This window comes from Neovison vison, chromosome 7 (genome assembly GCF_020171115.1).
Source record: "Neovison vison isolate M4711 chromosome 7, ASM_NN_V1, whole genome shotgun sequence".
NCBI classification, from domain to species: Eukaryota; Metazoa; Chordata; class Mammalia; order Carnivora; family Mustelidae; genus Neogale; species Neogale vison.
In genome coordinates, this window is record NC_058097.1 from 42902509 (window position 1) to 42909216 (window position 6708).

Consider the following 6708-nt stretch of genomic DNA (forward strand, 5'->3'; position numbering starts at 1 on the left):
CTCTCTCATTTACTCTCTCTGTCAAATAAACAAAGTCTTAAAAAAAAAAAGATTTCATTTTTATAAATTTCCATAATTGTGTCTCTGAGATATGTATTGGTTGGATTATGACAGTGCATAGTGCTTCTGTGGATCTTTGACAATGTGTGCCCTGTTTATGTGGCTGTATGTCGCCATTTGTGTTACTGAATGGGTTGAGATTTGGCTGGGAATGGACTGGGATATTTCTAATGATGGGTTTGTGACTGTGTGGTGGTGCTTTTGGGTTTCTGTGAGGGTGACTGAGTGTGGTTATCCTGTGTCACAATGTAAGAATTTGGCTGGGAGGCAAGTGGGTGTGGGAAGTTTGTCTTTGTTTCAGTGTTTCTGGGATATCTGTTGGCTGTGCAATGGTGTTTTGGGGGTATTTTGAAGACCATGAAGGAAGTTTTCAGCATTTGACCATGGGAATGTAACTGGCAGGGGATGGGTGCAGTTTCTTATTTCTGTGTTTCTGGGATTGGTATTAGTGCCAATCTCCTGTTTTTCTACCAGACTTGTCCCCTTGCTTCTCAACAGTGCCTCTGTACCCTCTTGTGAGCAGGACCCATATAATATTCTCTTGGCATCTCCAGTCTCTATCATATTAGGAGCTGACACAGATTGGGCATTATGTGAGTGATGTGCATCCTGAGGCTAACTGTGAATATTAGAGTTTCTAGAAGCTTCTGTGGGGTCTGTACTGCCCCTCTGCCCTCCCACCTTATTGTGACAGGAGAGCTTCATAGAAATCACCCCCAAGGAAGAACATGAGCCCAGAGTAGTTTTCAGGTGAAGCGTCTCTAAGCTCCAAACAAGGTCATGGAATGAAACTTACAGTTGGAGGTTTCCACCAGTTTAATTCTGGAATAGGAGGAGGAGATCCCCTACATCCTCTGAATTGTCCTACCTTGGACCACCTTGTAGAGGAATTTGGCTCTTCTCTAATCCTGGGAGGGCCTGCTTGCCCAGACTGCCTCTGTGGGTCTGTGACAAGTGGGGAAGGATTGAAGCTGTGATTTTTCTGGGTCAGTCTGGGTTATAAGCAGGGATCCATATTTCATGATTCCTTCACCTATTTCTGCCCATTTCCAGGAAAGGTCCCCAGAGGACAAGGAAAGAAATGGTGATCTATAAACTATGAGGTTAGTGGCTGTTTTCTTTCCTGAAAGTGCCGTCTTATTTTTCAGAGCATGAGAGTGTTCTCCTTTTCTTGAGAGTTTTTTTTTTTAAGATTTAATTTATTTGAGAGAGAGAGAAAGAGAGAGAGAGAATGAATGAGCAGGGAGGAGGGGCAGAGGGAGAGAGAAAAGGAAGCAGACTCCCTGCTGAGTGGGGAACCTGACACGGGGCTTGATCCCAGGACCTGGAGATCATGACCTCAGGTGAAAGCAGATGCTTAACTGACTGAGCCACCTGCGTGACCCCTCCTGAGAATTTTTTATTTATTTATTTATTTATTTATTTATTTATTTGACAGAGAGAGAGAGATCACAAGTAGGCAGAGAGGCAGGCAGAGATGAGGGGGGAAGCAGGCTCCCTGCTGAGCAGAAAGCCCAATGCGGGGCTCAATCCCAGGACCCTGAGATCATGACCTGAGCCGAAGGCAGAGGCTTAACCCACTGAGCCACCCAGGCGCCCTGAGAGGAGGATTTTCCACATTTATTACATTCAAAGGGTTTGTTTGTCTCCTGTATGAATGTTGTGATGTTTAATGAGATATTGCTTCTGGCTAAAGGCTGTTCCACATTCATTACATTTAAAAGGTTTTTCTCCAGTATGAATTTTCTCATGCTTTGTGAGATTTGATTTGCTGCTGTAGGTTTTCCCACGTTCTTTACATGTATAGGATTTTCTCCAGTATGCATTTTCTGGTGTTTAATGAGGCTTGACTTCTGAATAAAAGCTTTCTCACAGTAATTACATCCAAATGGCTTCTCACTAGTATGAATTTTCTGATGGGTAATGAGATTTTCTTTCTGATTGAAGGATTTTCCACATTCATTACATTTGTAGGATTTCGCTCCAGAGTGAGCAGTGTGGTGAGGCATTCCTTCTGACTGAGGTCTTTTTCACATTCATTACATTCAAAGGGTTTCTCTTCCATATGGATTTTCTCATGGTCAGTGATATTTGGTTTGTGGCTAAAGGCTTCCCCACATTTCTCTCCACAGTGTATTCTCAAGTATTTGATAAGCTTTGTGAATCCCTGTTAATACAGATTTCAGTTAGTAGGGGTTACTGCAAAATAAGATGAGTTATAATTCACTTATAATATTCATATCATTTCTTTATTACATGGATTCCTTTATAATATGTTAAGTCTAAATTAAGCTTTCAACTCTAAAATAAATAGATAAAAAATTTTAAGAGAAAAAAAGAAAGAAAAGCAGATTGCAAGGAAAGGCACCAAACTGAAATCAGGGGGATTAATTTTTTTTTTTTTTGAGAGAGAATGCATGTGAGTGGTGGGAGGGGTAGGCAGAGGAAGAGAGGCAGAGAAAGAGAATCTTTTTTTTTTTTTAAGATTTTATTTATTTGAGAGAGAAGTTGAGAGAGAGAACACAAGCAGGGGTCAGGATAGAGGGAGAGGGAGATGCAGACTCTCCACTGAGCAGGAAGCCCAAGCAGGACTCGATCCCAGAACCCTGAGATCATGACCTCAGCCATCCAGATGCTGGGAAGAGAGAGAATCTTAAGCAGGCTCCACACTGAGCCAACTGTGGAGCTCTACCTCATGACCCTCAGATCGTGACCTGAGCCGAAATCAAGAGTTGGACCTTTAACTGACTGAGCCACCCTGGCACCCCAAATCAGGGGGATTAAATAAATGGTGGGTCCTCATTATTGTTGGACTTCCAAAATTCTGGTATTTAAGAGATGAGAAGACTCTTCTTTGGAGAAATGGAATTGCCCAGGAGAAAATCTGTAATACTAACATTTTGAGACTGACAAAGAAATATCTGAATTCTTGACCAATAGTTCTATAATGAAGATGAAAGGACAGCTATTAATCTGTAAATAAGGGAAAATCTAATATGTTAATGTAAGCCTAGTGATAGGAAAGACAAATGAAAACAATGGAAAAAAGAATTTCCAAGGAAATGGATACATTAAGGAACAGCAAAAAGACATAAAAACAAAAACAACCCACCAAAACCCCCAATACCAAAGAGAGATAAGATATTATATTAGGGAAACAAATAACAGGTACTATAAAAACTGCTCTTTTTAAAAAAGTTTATTCTTTTTTTATTTTATTTTTAAAAAATATTTTATTTATTTATTTGACAGAGATCACAAGTAGGCAGAGAAGCAGGCAGAGAGAGGAAGGGAAGCAGGCTCCCTGCTGAGCAGAGAGCCCAAAGCAGGGCTTGATCTCAGGACGGCAGGGTCATGACCTGAGCCTAAGGCAGAGGCCCCAACCCACTGAGCCACCCAGGCGCCCCGACACCTATTCTTTAAAAAAAAAAAAATATTTATTTGACAGAGAGAGCACAAGCAGGGGGAGCAGTAGAGGGAGAGGGAGAAGCAGGCTCTCTGCTGAGTAGGGAGCCTGATGCAGGGCTTGATTCCAGGACCCTGGAAGCATGATGTGAGCTAATGGCAGATGCTTAACTGAATAAGCCACCAAGGTGCCCCTAAAAACTGCTCTTGAAATAAAAAGATAACTATTATTAAAAATTGTTTTTAAAAATTTTATTTATCCATTTGACAGAGATCACAAGTAGGCAGAGAGGCAGGCAGAGAGAGAGGAGGAAGCAGACTCCCCGCTGAGCAGAGAGCCCAATGTGGGGCTCGATCCCAGGACCCTGGGATCATGATCTGAGCTGAAGGCAGAGGCTTTAACCCACTGAGCCACCCAGGCGCCCTTATTATTAAAATTTTAATAGTAGATATGGGAAATAGTGTTGTGGAAATCACTCAGTTGTAGGAAAAAGAAATTTTAAAAGGGTAATAAAAGATGAAAAAGATAACATAAAATTAGGGATTTCAATATCCAGATAAAAGGAGTTAAAGAGAGAGAGGAGCAAACTGAATGGAGGAAACTTTCAGAGAACAAATATAAACTGTTTATATGATTCTTCAAAATAAAGAGGTCCCTGTACAATTCACAAAGAGACCCATGCCAAAGTACACCTTTGTGAAATTTCAGAAAACTAGGTACGTAGAGATCTTAAGTGCTTCCAAAGAGAAAGAAAAACAGAACACAAACTGTCAGCATACTTTAAGATAAAAAACCATAAACTTTGTATAATTCTCTCAGAATTCTAAGGGCAAACAATGCCTAATCTAAAATGTCAAGTCTATTTGGGCTATCATCCAAAAGTGGTAGAATAAAGACCTTTTAGACTTATAAGGACTCAAAATTTTTACTCCATATTAACCTTTTTCAAGGTGGTAAGGGAAAGATTAAACCAAGAATAAAAGAAGACACCGCTCCAGAAACCAGTAATCCAGCATAAAAAAGAGGTAAAGGTCTGCCAACTACAGGTGGGCCTCTCAGTTGGCAACCCCAGGGTAAGCTCTGCCCACCAGTGCACCCACAGTAGTTAATCCAGGTTTTAGGGTGGCTGATGGCCAGCCCCATCCACTAGCATGGTGGCAGTTGCTAGGGGCAGCCACAACAGAGGGGCACAGGCAGCCCACATAGGGCACACCTCTGGACACCTGGTTCTGGTAACCAGGGGGGGACTGTACTACTGGAAAAGAAAAATAAATAAATAAAAAAGAGGTGAAGGAAATTTGTAGGATGACCACGTGTTGGTTATTAACCTATTGTTTTTCAGCTCCACATTGAACCTTTTATAGGCTTCTCTAATGCTGGGACTGGGAGTCTGAAAACCGCATTTCTCAAACTCCTTTGCCAGTCGGTTTCCTTTTTTTTTTTTCTTAATTCACTGATAAATGCTACAAATTCAATAACTCTGCAGTGGAGAAAGTCATGGACCCTATTTAAACTAAGTAATAAAAATTAAGATTGGGGCACCTGGGTGGCTCAGTGGGTTAAGCCTCTGTCTTCAGCTTGGGTCACGATCCTGGGATCCTGGGGTCGAGCCCCGTATCAGGCTCTCTGGTTGGCAGGCAGCCTGCTTTCCCGTCTCTCTCTCTGCCTGCCTCTCTGCCTACTTGTGATCTCTGTCTGTCAAATAAATAAAATCTTTAAAAAAATTAGCATTGCAGGTAATGGAATATATTGACGTTGTGTGTCTCCGGATAGGATAAACTGGTAATAGCATAGCATCACTTGTATGGGTTATTTCCCAGAATGTATAAACGATGAGGAGCACCTGGGTGGCTCAGTCGGCTGTGTGGGGGACTCGATTTCAGATGAGGTCATGATGTCATGGGTCCTGAGACTGAGACCTGTGGTGCTCAGTGGGGAGTTCTGCTTGAGATTCTCTCTCTCCCTCTCCCTCTGCCCCTCCCTCCACACACTTGCAGGCTCTTTGTCTCCCTCAAAAAATAAACAAATCTTTTAAAAATATATATAAATGATGAGAAAACATCAGGTAAACCCAAATTGAAGAACATTATACAAAATAACTAACCTGTACTCTGAAAAGGTTAGGATTGTCAACAGGTGGAATAAACAGAAAACAAATAGGTGGTAGATTTAAACCTAAATATTTTAGCAGTTTCATTAAACGTACATAAGTAAGTATGTTTCTAAACTTGAGAATCTTGACTGATAAAATCAAACATCTCTTAACAATTATTTGGCAACCTTCTTTCTTGCTTTAAAAGCATGTTAAATTAGTATTTTATTTTATTTTATTATTTTTTTAGTATTTTTTTTCCAATTTATTTATTTTCAAAAAAACAGTATTCATTATTTTTTCACCACACCTAGTGCTCCATGCAATCCGTGCCCTCTATAATACCCACCACCTGGTACCCCAACCTCCCACCCCCCTAAATTAGTATTTTAATCCATACTAAACATTTTATTTTATTTTTAATATTTTATTTATAGATGGGAGAGAATGAGAGAGAAAGAGAGAGAGCATGAGAGGGGAGAAGGTCAGAGGGAAAAGCAGACTCCTTGCTGAGCAGGGAGCCCAATGTGGGACTCTATCCTGGGAAGTCCAGGATTATGACCTGAGCTAGAGGCAGTCGCTTAACCAACTGAGCCACCCAGGCGCAATAAAAACATGTCTATTTTAACCTAAAAACTCATTTTATGTTTCTCCTGTCAACCTTCAAAGAAAACTGATGCTCCAAAAAGATGCCTTCTTACCATTTTACGGATGAGGCTTAGTGGTTGTTAATTGGTGATACGCAGATACAATCCTGCTCTCCCAGATAGGTGTCCTGTGCTCACATGTACACAACACCCAGTCACCTCTGCCGTCACAACGCAGCATCTCCGGACTCGCCTTTGCCCGGCCGCCTTCTGCACCTGAGCGCGTCCCTCGGGCGCGTCCCCACGTCTCCCTGCTAGCCCGTGATTCCTTTCCCTGTCGTCGCCTCCAAATGGTCTAGAAAGAGAGCACCAAGTCCCACCTTCACTCACCCTCAGCGCTAAGCGACCGAGGTTTGCGGTCACCGACAAAGATGAGATGTCAGCCCTTTGCGTGCAGAGGGCGTACCAGCTCCTCCAGATACCGATCCCGCGCGGCAGCCGCTCGGACTCCGGTGGCCGGGACCAGGTGTCCGTTCTCATACTAGTCTGAGCGTCTGCTTTTC

At 42.1% G+C, this 6708-nt stretch overlaps 1 pseudogene; it reads right to left on the reverse strand.

Moving 5' to 3' along the window:
* Positions 1-1670: 1670 nt before the first annotated feature.
* Positions 1671-6509, reverse strand: LOC122911591 (annotated as a pseudogene).
* Positions 6510-6708: the final 199 nt, after the last annotated feature.